Source organism: Salvelinus namaycush, chromosome 24, assembly GCF_016432855.1.
Source record: "Salvelinus namaycush isolate Seneca chromosome 24, SaNama_1.0, whole genome shotgun sequence".
Taxonomy (NCBI): domain Eukaryota; kingdom Metazoa; phylum Chordata; class Actinopteri; order Salmoniformes; family Salmonidae; genus Salvelinus; species Salvelinus namaycush.
This window is the reverse complement of record NC_052330.1, coordinates 30532119-30544770: the sequence shown is the minus strand read 5'-3', so window position 1 is coordinate 30544770 and position 12652 is coordinate 30532119.

The following is a 12652-nucleotide window of genomic DNA, read 5'->3' as shown; positions in this document are numbered from 1 at the left end:
TAGAACTAGACAAGGCTGGCTGCAGGAGAAGCAAGAGAACAGAGACAAGCTGCAGGATAGAAAGGGAACAGAGGACCAGGCTGCAGGAGAGAAAGAGAATCAGACGCTGCAGAGAGCTGCAGAGAGAAAGAGAAACAGAGGACCGGCGAGCAGAGAGAGAAAGAAAAGAGAGGAGCAGACTGGCAGGAGAGAAAGAGAACAGAGACAGGCTGCAGGAGAGAAAGAACAAGGACAGGCTGCAGGAGAGAAAGAGAGACAGAGGACGACTGCAGGAGAGAAAGAGAACAGAGGACAGACTGCAGGAGAAAAGAGAGAACAGAGGACAGGCTGCGGAGAGAAAGGAGTGAGGACAGAGCGGCTGCAGGGAGAGAAGAGAACGAGGACAGGCTGCAGGAGAGAAGAGCAGAGTAGACAGACTGCAGGAGAGAAAGAGAACAGAGACAGAGCTGCAGGAGAGAAGAGAACAGAGGACAGGCTGGCAGGAGAGAAAGATAAGAGGACGGCTGCAGGAGAGAAAGGAACAGAGGACCGAGCTGCAGGAGAAAAGAGAACAAGGACAGCTGCAGGAGAGAAAGAGAACGAGGACAGTCTGCAGGAGAGAAAGAGAACAGAGGAGACAGACTGCAGGAGAGAAAGAGAACAGAGGACAGGCTGCAGGAGAAGAAAGAGAACAGGAGCAGACTGCAGGAGAGAAAGAGAACAGAGGACAGCTGCAGGCGGAGTACTGCGCCGCTTTGTCAATTCTAGAGGTGGAAAAAAAAAAAAAAAACAAAAAAAAAAAAAAAAAAAAAAAAAAACAAAAAGAAGATTGGGGGGGGGGGGGGGGGGGAGTGCTGGAAAGCATGGCCGTGAAACAGGAGGTGAAAGGAGGCCCCGACACATGAACTACTGAGACAGGAGGGGTCAGGAGACACTGTGGCCCCATCCGATGATACCCCCGGACAGGGCCAAACAGGCAGGATATAACTCCACCCCCTTTGTCAAAGCACAGCCCCCACACCACTAGAGGGATATCTTCAACCACCAACTTACCATCCTGAGACAAGGCCGAGTATAGCCCACAAAGATCTCCGCCACGGCACAACCCAAGAGGGGCGAAAACCCAGACAGGAAGATCACGTCAGGGACTCAACCCACTCAAGTGACGCACCCCGTCTAGGGACGGCATGGCAGAGCCCCAGTAAGCCAGTGACTCAGCCCCTGTAAAAGGGTTAGAGACAGAGAATCCCAGTGGAGAGAGGGGAACCGGCCAGGCAGAGACAGCAAGGGCGGTTCGTTGCTCCAGAGCCTTTCCGTTCACCTTCACACTCCTGGGCCAGACTACACTCAATCATTTGACCTACTGAAGAGATGAGTCTTCAGTAAAGACTTAAAGGTTGAGACCGAGTCTGCGTCTCTCACATGGGTAGGCAGACCATTCCATAAAAATGAAGCTCTATAGGAGAAAGCCCTGCCTCCAGCTGTTTGCTTGGACATTCTAGGGACAATTAGGAGGCCTGCGTCTTGTGACCGTAGCGTACGTGTAGGTATGTACGGCAGGACCAAATCGGAAAGATAGGTAGGAGCAAGCCCATGTAATGCTTTGTAGGTTAGCAGTAAAACCTTGAAATCAGCCCTTGTCTTAACAGGAAGCCAGTGTAGGGAGGCTAGCACTGGAGTAATATGATCACATTTCTTGGTTCTAGTCAGGATTCTAGCAGCCGTATTTAGCACTAACTGAGGTTTATTTAGTGCTTTATCCGGGTAGCCGGAAAGTAGAGCATTGCAGTAGACTAACCTAGAAGTAACAAAAGCATGGATTAATTTCTTTGCATCATGTTTGGACAGAAAGTTTCTGATTTTTGCAACGTTACGTAGATGGAAAAAATCTGTCCTTGAAACAGTCTTGATATGTTCGTCAAAAGAGAGATCAGGGTCCAGAGTAACGCCGAGGTCCTTCACAGTTTATTTGAGACGACTGTACAACCATCAAGATTAATTGTCAGATTCAACAGAAGATCTCTTTGTTTCTTGGGACCTAGAACAAGCACCTCTGTTTTGTCCGAGTTTAAAAGTAGATAGTTTGCAGCCATCCACTTCCTTATGTCTGAAACACAGGCTTCTAGCGAGAACAATTTTGGGGCTTCACCATGTTTCATTGAAATGTACAGCTGTGTGTCATCCGCATAGCAGTGAAAGTTACCATTATGTTTTTGAATGACATCCCCAAGAGGTAAAATATATAGTGAAAACAATAGTGGTCCTAAAACGGAACCTTGAGGAACACCGAAATTTACAGTTGATTTGTCAGAGGACAAACCATTCACAGAGACAAACTGATATCTTTCCGACAGATAAGATCTAAACCAGGCCAGAACTTGTCCGTGTAGACCAATTTGGGTTTCCAATCTCTCCAGATGAATGTGGTGATCGATGCTATCAAAAGCAGCACTAAGGTCTAGGAGCATGAGGACAGATGCAGAGCCTCGGTCTGACGCCATTAAAAGGTAATTTACCACCTTCACAAGTGCAGTCTCGGTGCTATGATGGGGTCTAAAACCAGACTGAGGCATTTCATATACATTGTTTGTCTTCAGGAAGGCAGTGAGTTGCTGCGCAACAGCTTTTTCTAAAAATTTTGAGAGGAATGGAAGATTCAATATAGGCCAATATTTTTTTAATATTTTCTGGGTCAAGGTTTGGCTTTTTCAAGAGAGGCTTTGTTACTGCCACTTTTAGTGAGTTTGGTACACATCCGGTGGATAGAGAGCCGTTTATTATGTTCAACATAGGAGGGCCAAGCACAGTGAGCAGCTTTTTCAGTAGTTTAGTTGGAATAGGGTCCAGTATGCAGCTTGAAGGTTTAGAGGCCATGATTATTTTCATCATTGTGTCAAGAGATATAGTACTAAAACACTTGAGTGTCTCTCTTGATCCTAGGTCCTGGCAGAGTTGTGCAGACTCAGGACAACTGAGCTTTGGAGGAATACGCAGATTTAAAGAGGAGTCCGTAATTTGTTTTCTAATGATCAGGATCTTTTCCTCAAAGAAGTTCATGAATTTATCACTGCTGAAGTGAAAGCCATCCTCTCTTGGGGAATGCTGCTTTTTAGTTAGCTTTGCGACAGTATCAAAAATAAATGTTGCATTGTTCTTATTTTCCTCAATTAAGTTGGAAAAATAGGATGATCGAGCAGCAGTGAGGGCTCTTCGATACTGCACGGTATTGTCTTTCCAAGCTAGTCGGAAGACTTCCAGTTTGGTGTGGTGCCATTTCCGTTCCAATTTTCTGGAAGCTTGCTTCAGAGCTTGGGTATTTTCTGTATACCAGAGAGCTAGTTTCTTAGTTTCTTATGACAAATGTTTTAATTTTTAGGGGTGCAACTGCATCTAGGGTATTGCGCAAGGTTAAATTGAGTTCCTCAGTTAGGTGGTTCACTGATTTTTGTCCTCTGACGTCCTTGGGTAGGCAGAGGGAGTCTGGAAGGGCATCAAGGAATCTTTGGGTTGTCTGAGAATTTATAGCACAACTTTTGATGCTCCTTGGTTGGGGTCTGAGCAGATTATTTGTTGCGATTGCAAACGTAATAAAATGGTGGTCCGATAGTCCAGGATTATGAGGAAAAACATTAAGATCCACAACATTTATTCCATGGGACAAAACTAGGTCCAGAGTATGACTGTGACAGTGAGTAGGTCCAGAGACATGTTGGACAAAACCCACTGAGTCGGTGATGGCTCTGAAAGCCTTTTGGAGTGGGTCTGTGGACTTTTCCATGTGAATATTAAAATCACCAAAAATGTGAATATTATCTGCTATGACTACAAGGTCCGATAGGAATTCAGGGAACTCAGTGAGGAACGCTGTATATGGCCCAGGAGGCCTGTAAACAGTAGCTATAAAAAGTGATTGAGTAGGCTGCATAGATTTCATGACTAGAAGCTCAAAAGACAAACACCAAATTGAAAATTCTGTAAAAACATCTTCCATGTACAATGTAAAACACCAAATAATGCATACAGAGCAGAATTAGGCCGATTCCCGCTAATTATCAAAATCCAGAAAACAGCAGTTAAATTCCACAACCATCTAAATGGAAGCGATTCCCAAACCTTCCATAACAAAGCCATCACCAATTTTGATAAACTCCCATATCTACTGGGTGAAATACCACAGTGTGCCATCACAGCAGCAAGATTTGTGACTTGTTTTTCACAAGAAAAGGGCAACTAGTGAAGAACAAACACCATTGTAAATACAAACCATATTTATATTGATTTATTTTCCCTTTTATACTTTAACTATTTGCACATCGTTACAACACTGTATAAAGACTTAATATGGCATTGTCTATTCCTTTGGAACATTTGTAAGTGTAATGTTTACTGTTACTTTTTAATTGTCTATTTCACTTTTGGTTATTGTCTATTTCACTTGCTTTGCCAATGTAAACATATGTTTCCCATGCCTATAAAGCGAGAGAGAGAAAGAGAAAGAGAAAGAGAGAGAGAAAGAGAGAGAGAAAGAGAGAGAGAAAGAGAGCGAGAGAGAAAGAGAGCGAGAAAGAGAGAAAGAGAGCGAGAAAGATAGAAAGAGAGAGAGAGAGAGAAAGAGAGGGAGGGGGAGAGAGAGAGAGAGAGAAAGAGACCGAGAAAGAGAGCGAGAAAGAGAGAAAGAGAGAGAGAGAGCGAGAGAGAGAGAGATAGAGAAAGAGAGAAATATAGAGGGCGAAAAAGAGAGAGAGAGAGAGAGAGAGAGAGAGAGAGAGAGAGAGAAAGAAAGAAAGAAAGAAAGAAAGAAAGAAAGAAAGAAAGAAAGAAAGAAAGAAAGAAAGAAAGAAAGAAAGAAAGAAAGAAAGAAAGAAAGAAAGAAAGAAAGAAAGAAAGAAAGAGGGAGAGAGAGAGAGAGCAAGAGAGGAGAGAGAAAATGAGAGAGAGAGAGAGAGAGAGAGAGAGGGGTAGAGAGAGAGAGAGAAAGAGGAATAGAGATTGAGAGAAAGAGAGAGGGAGCGAAAGAGAGGGCGAGAGAGAGAATCAAAGAAAGCTTGTGGTTTAGATAATATCAGAAATGAAATGCTGAAAACAGCACACCTGAGTTGCAAAATGCTGTGCTTAAATTGTTCAACATTGTTTTAACTTCTGGCTGCTTCCCTGATATCTGGAAACAGGGGCTCATCTCTCCTATCCACAAAACTGGAATGTCAAATTGGCTTTCTCCCTACCTGCTACCTACCTGCTATATGCTGATGACTTGGTACATCTATCACCAACCAAAGAAGGCCTTCAACAGAACCTTAACATTCTAGAGCAATATTGCCATAATTGGGCCATGGCAGTATATTTAAAAAAAAACGAAGATCATGATTTTCCCCCCCAAAAAACAGATGTCAGAAACACAAATATAAATACACCCTGAACAACAACATAATTGAACACACAAAAAATTACACATACCTTGGTCTGACCATATCTGCATCGGGAAACTTTAATATGGCAGTGAATGCACTCAAATAAAAAGCCCGCAGAGCATTGTATGCAATAAAAATGAAATTATTTAAAATCAACATCCCAATTAGAATTTGGACCAAAATATTTTATAGTTTAGTCCTATCCAATAGCTCTTTACAGAAGTGAGGTTTGGGGGCCACTCAATAAACTGGACTTTAAAATGTGGGACAAACATCCAATTGAAGACCTACATGCAGAATTCTGTCGGAAAAGTCCAGAGAAATACACCAACTATTGCATGTAGGGCAGAATTGGGCCTCTTTCCAGGAGTAATGACAATACAGAAAAGATCATAAAAATGTTGGCTACATCTAAATTCAAGTCCAAATTCAAGTCTGCAATTTAAAGCACTTCAAACCCAAGAGCTGAGCCCAGAAACGAGCCCGCACTGCTTCAAAAAAAAAAGAATTTCAATAAACAAAATCATGAACCAATCAAAGGACTCATATTTACAACATTGGAAAAACGAAACAAAATCCCAAAGCCGACTAAATTGCTATCTGACCCTAAACAGAGAATATGAATTGGCTGATTATCTCTACTCTGTCAGAGATACGAAGCAGAGACAGATCCTAACCAAGTACAGGCTGAGTGACCACCAATTGGCAATAGAAACCGGCAGACATAAAAAGACATGGCTACCCAAAGAGGAGTGTGTATGTGGTCACTGCATGACAGGGGAGGTAGAGACAGAGATGCACTTTCTCCTTTACTGTGATAAATATTCCTCACAAAGAGATTCATTATTCACAAAAATGACTACATTTATTCCAAATTTTAACTTATTAAACCCAGAGGAAAAACTAAAAATATTCATGGGCGAAGGAGCAATGGCTCCTCTTGCAGCCAAATATGTATTTGCCTGTCATAGCCTGAGGGACACTGAATAATAACATCTGCATAGTAAGCAGTAACTTACTTATTATTACTATTATTGTTATTACTATTATTGTTATTACTATTATTATTGTTGTTTATCATTCCAAATAGTGGTGGTATGGGTGGTAATGGTAATGATAGCAGTTTAGTGATGGTGGTGGTGGTAGTAGTGGTAATGATGATAGTAGTTGTAGTACTGATGTAATGGTGAAGATTACCGTTATTTAGTTATAAGTTAGTTATAGTTTCATTTTCCATATTAAGATTTTTATATTTATTACATTTCTACTATTGACTGTTACCATTTTATTATTATTATTTCTGTATTTAATTTAGTATTATTATTTACTACCATTTTATATTATTATTTGTTATCGTATATGATTTTATTACAATGTTTATTGTATACATTGTTGCTTTGGAAATATTGACACAATGTTTTTCATGCCAATAAAACAGCTTGAATTTGAATTTGAGAAAGAGAGAGAGAGAGAGAGAGAGAGAGAGAGAGAGAGAGAGAGAGAGAGAGAGAGAGAGACAGAGACAGAGACAGAGACAGAGACAGAGACAGCGAGAGCTCACAATGACTAACTCAGTTCATGACGTGAATGGAAGGTTTATTCAGGTGATTGTTGATGCATCGGCTCATACGTTTCAGCTCACTTTGGATGCTTGGTAGAAAGCTTTTCCTCCAGGCTTCATCCATGAATTTGATGTTTTGCTTCAGGTAGTGATATTTCAGGAGTTTTGGGATGTCCTACTTTGCTTGATTCACTTCTCTAAGTGATTGAACCTTTCCGAACAACAATTTGTTGCAATAATCTTGATTAATACTTTGGTGTGCCACTGTTGTCCTTTCTGATGACTGTATCAGAGAAAAATCATTCATTGCCTTGATGACAGCTTTGCACACTCTTGGCATTATCTCAACCAGCTTCACCTGGAATGCTTTTCCAACAGTCTTGAAGGAGTTCCCACATATGCTGAGCACTTGTTGGCTGCTTTTCCTTCACTCTGTGGTCCAACTCATCCCAAATCATCTCAATTGGGTTGAGGTCGGGTGATTGCGGAGGCCAGGTCATCTGATGCAGCACTCCATCACTCTCCTTATTGGTCAAATAGCCCTCACACAGCCTGAAGGTGTGTTGTGTGTGTTGAGATGTGTCATGTGTTACATGAACTCTATGAAGCATTTATTTGGGCTGCAATTTCTGAGGCTGGTAACTCTAATGAACTTATACTCTGCAGCAGAGGTAACTCTAGGTATTCCTTTCCTGTGGTGGTCCTCATGAGAGCCAGTTTCATCATAGCGCTTGATGGTTTTTGTGACTGCACTTGAAAAAACTTTCGAAGTTCTTGAAATTTTTCGTATTGACTGACCTTCGTATCTTAAAGTAATGATGGACTGTCGTTTCTCTTTGCCTATTTGAGCTGTTCTTGCCATAATATGGCCTTGATCTTTTACCAAATAGGGCTCTCTTCTGTATACCACCCCTACCTTGTCACAAACAACTGATTGGCTCAAACACATTAAGAAGGAAATAAATTATACAAATGAACCTTTAACAAGGCACATCTGTTAATTGAAATGCATTCCAGGTGACTACCTCATGAAGCTGGTTGAGAGAATGCCAAGAGTGTGCAAAGCTATCATCAAAGTGAAGACTAGCTACTTGGAAGAATCTAATTTGTTTAACTTTTTTTTTAACACGTGCAAGCTGTCTGGAGACATGCCATCAGCCCAATGGCTACAGTCTGGACAACAGCTATTTCCACCAACAGGCCCTTACATACATACACACATACACGTGCACACACACACACATGCATACATGCACAAACACACACACGAACACACATACGGACACCACCCCTCCCTTGGGACACAGTCAATCATGAAGTCTTCTCTAGTGTAAAAGGCTTCTGGCGACTCAGTTGCCATTGACGACATGTTCCATGTATCCTTGTATCGGTTGTCAAGGATCATTAAGAGGCATTCACATGGATCTCTCCATGGCTAACCGGAACACACATCCAGACACACAGACACACAGACATAGACACAGACACAGACACACAGACACACACACACACACACACACACACACACACACACACACACACACACACACACACACACACACACACACACACACTCACACTCACACTCACACTCACACTCACACTCACACTCACACACTCACACTCACACTCACACTCACACTCACACTCACACTCACACTCACACTCACACACACACACGTACAGAGACAATTAGAGTACTCTACTTTCTCTTCATAATTGAAGGGAGGAACCAACCAACTGAAGCTTAGGAAAGTCCATAGGGGCCCACGTGTTAAGGCCCCTGTCCCCATCCTGCTGCACTCTGGAGACCCTGAATATGAACAACTATAAAATTAAACCTCTATATTTTATGCTGATTGTGAGAACATGTAATGTGTTGAGCGTTACCCAGGTTCAGTATGCAAGTAGAGAGGAGATGACTCTGTACCATACATGAGTTGGTTAGTGTTGTGAGATGTTTAGATTATAACAGGATGCTCCACATGTCTTTGGGCAATACCATTTGCATAAGCAAATCATTGATTAATTAGGCATCCTAGTAGAATATGGTTATAACCTGAGAGTGACAGCTAAGACTTGAAGCTACAATATCAAACCCCAATGAGACAGCACTGACATGCAGGAAGTTGAAGGGAGAGGGGAGGGGAGATGAGAACAGAGGAGGCTCATCCCAAACTCTTGCGACTATGATGGCACTTGGATTCTGACATCATTGCTGTCTGGGATCGATCAGCTGAAGTGGAGTCTGGTCACGGTAGGAGGGAGGGAAAGAGAGAGAAAGAAAGAGAGAGAGAGAAAGAGAGAGGAGAGAGAGAATTAAGAGCACAATATACAGTGACCCCTTGACTTTTTCCACATTTTGTTAAGTTACAGCCTTATTTTAAAATGTATATTAAAAAATATATATCCTCATCAATCTACACACAATGACCCATAATACTTTTTTTTGCACATTTATTAAACATTAAAAAAAGATATATCTTATTTACATAAGTATTCAGACCCTTTGCTATGAGACTCGAAATTGAGGTCAGGTGTATCCTGTTTCCCATTGATCATCCTTGAGATGTTTCTACAACTTGATTGGAATCCACCTGTTGTAAATTCAATTGATTGGACATGTCCAATTAAAAACCAAGCCATGAGGTCGAAGGAATTGTCCGTAGAGCTCAGAGACAGGATTGTGTCGAGGCACAGATCTGGGGAAGGGTACCAAAAAATGTCTGCAGCATTGAAGGTCCCCAAGAACACAGTGTCCTCCATCATTCTTAAATGGAAGAAGTTTGGAACCACCAAGACTTTTCCTAGAGCTGGCCGCCCAGCCAAACTGAGATATCGGGGTAGAAGGGCTTTGGTCAGGGAGGTGACCAAGAACCCGATGGTCACTCTGACAGAGATCCAGAGTTCCTCTGTGGAGATGGGAGAACCTTCCAGAAGGACAACCATCAGGCCTTTATGGTAGAGTGGCCAGATGAAAGCCACTCTTCATTAAAAGGCACATGACAGCCCGCTTGGAGTTCGCCAAAAGGCACCATGAGAAACAAGATTCTCTTGTCTGATGAAACCAAGATCAACCTCTTTGGCCTGAATGCCAAGTGTCACATCTGGAGGAAGCCTGGCAACATCCCTATGGTGAAGCATGGTGGTGGCAGCATCATGCTGTGGGGATGTTTTTCGGCAGCATGGACTGGGTGACTAGTCAGGGTCGAGGGAAAGCTGAAAGGAGCAAAGTACAGAGAGATCCTTCATGAAAACCTGCTCCAGAGATCTCAGGACCTCAGATGAAGGTTCACCTTGCAGGAGAGTCTTCCGGACATGTCTCTGAATGTCCTTGAGTGGTCCAGCCAGAGCCCGGACTCGAACCCGATCGAACATCTCTAGAGAGACCTGACAATAGCTGTGCAGCTATGCTCCCCATCCAACCTGACAGAGCTTGAGAGGATCTGCAGAGAAGAATGGGAGAAACTCCCCAAATACAGATGTGCCAAGTTTGTAGCATCATACCCAAGAAAACTTGAAGCTGTAATCACTGCCAAAGGTTCAACAAAGTGCTGAGTAAAGGGTCTGAATACTTATGTAAATGTCATATTTCATTTGGTTTTTCTTCTAAAAACCTGTTTTTGCATTGTCATTATGGGATATTCTGTGTAGATAATGAGGGGAAAAAACGATTTAATCAATTTAAGAATAAGGCTGTAATGTAACAACATGTAGAAAAAGTGAAAGTGTCTGAATAGTTTCCGAATGCAGTGTATACTGGAAGAGGGAAGGAGGAGTGAGAATCGAGAAGAGAGAAGGGTTGACGGAGAAAGAGAGAAGCAGGGAGAGATACTCTCTCTTTAATAGAGCTTATTCAAGAAAGAGTTCTGCTATATTTGCTTGAAAAGGACTTGTAGTTTTGAGAAACACCCAGAGAATTTGTTCACGTTGTTGAAATGTTGAAAGTCTATTTGGTGCAGTGTGGCTGGATCTGTGTGAGTGTTGAATACTTTTGTCTGGCAGCGTTTGCATTGGGGAACTATTTTCAGACGGCAAACATGGTCTCTCTCAGAATACAGCCTGCCTTCTCTCCAAAGCAGACAGCGCTGTGCACTCTACCTAGAGCCTAGAATGTGTGTGTTTGTGGTCATGCTGGTGATCATGTGTGTGTATCCGTGTGCTAGCCTGGGACCTGACGATGTGTATAACCCACTGATGCAGGGAGCACTGCATCATATTATTTGAGACAGGCAGGGGGTCGGATGAATACTAATCAGAGTCTCCTCTCCTCTTCTGTCTCAGCCTGTACTGACAGAGTTGACTCCTATAGGACAGTAGGAACCTGTGTGCTTTGATTCTCCAGTGAGTTTGAGATGAGAGCTCAGGGCTAAGAATGAGAGCTCAGGGCTCAAGATGAGAGCTCAGGGCTAGAGATGAGAGCTCAGGGCTAGAGATGAGAGCTCAGGGCTAGAGATGTGCAACATTGTTCGATACACTGGCTGCGCATCACGCTCACACTCTTGTGCTGTTGGCCCACACGCTAACAAGATTTCAGGTTGAGTGTGAGATCTTCATGTGAGGTTGCAGACAGATGAGCAGAGACGAGAGAGCTGAACAGTCTATATGGGAACGAGAGAGAGAGAGAGCGAGAAAAAGACTCCATTTGCTGCTGTGTTTCTCCAACAAATTCTTATTTACAATGACTGCCTACCAGAAGGCAAATGCCTCCTGCAAAATGCCTCAAGCTTATAGACAGTCTGTGGTGGAAACAATCGATTTGATGATAAACTAAAAAAGTTAAATACCAGAATATTTGTGGAAATGGAGACTTTCACTCTCTCCGCTCAAAAACATTTCATGCTGAGAACTAGGTCTCTTACACAGGCCCTGTATACACATTAATACACATTAATATACACTATACACATTAATATACATCAATATACACTATACATATTAATATACATCATTATACACTATACACATTAATATACATCAATATACATCAATATGTACATCAATATAAATCAATACACAACAATATACACATCAATATCAATACACATCACTATATGCATTAATATACAAATCAATATACACATTAATATGCACATTAATATACATTAATATACATCAATATACACTGTACACATTAATATACATCAATATACACTATACACATTAATATACATCAATATACATCAATATGTACATCAATATACATCAATACACAATAATATATACATTAATACACATAAATATACACATCAATATCAATACACAACAATATATACATTAATACACATCAATATACACATCAATATCAATACACAACTATATAAATCAATACACATCAATATACACATCAATATCAATACACATCACTATATACATAAATATACACATCAATATACACATCAATATGCACATTAATATACATCAATATACATTATACACATTCATATACAACAATATATACATCAATACACACATTAACACACATCAATATACACATCAATATACACCTCAATATACACATCAATATACACATCAATATACACATCAATATACACCTCAACATACAGATCAATATGCACATCAATATATACCTCAATATACACCTCAACATACAGATCAATATACACATCAATATACACCTCAATATACACATCAATATACACATCAATATACACATCAATATGCACATCAATATACACCTCAA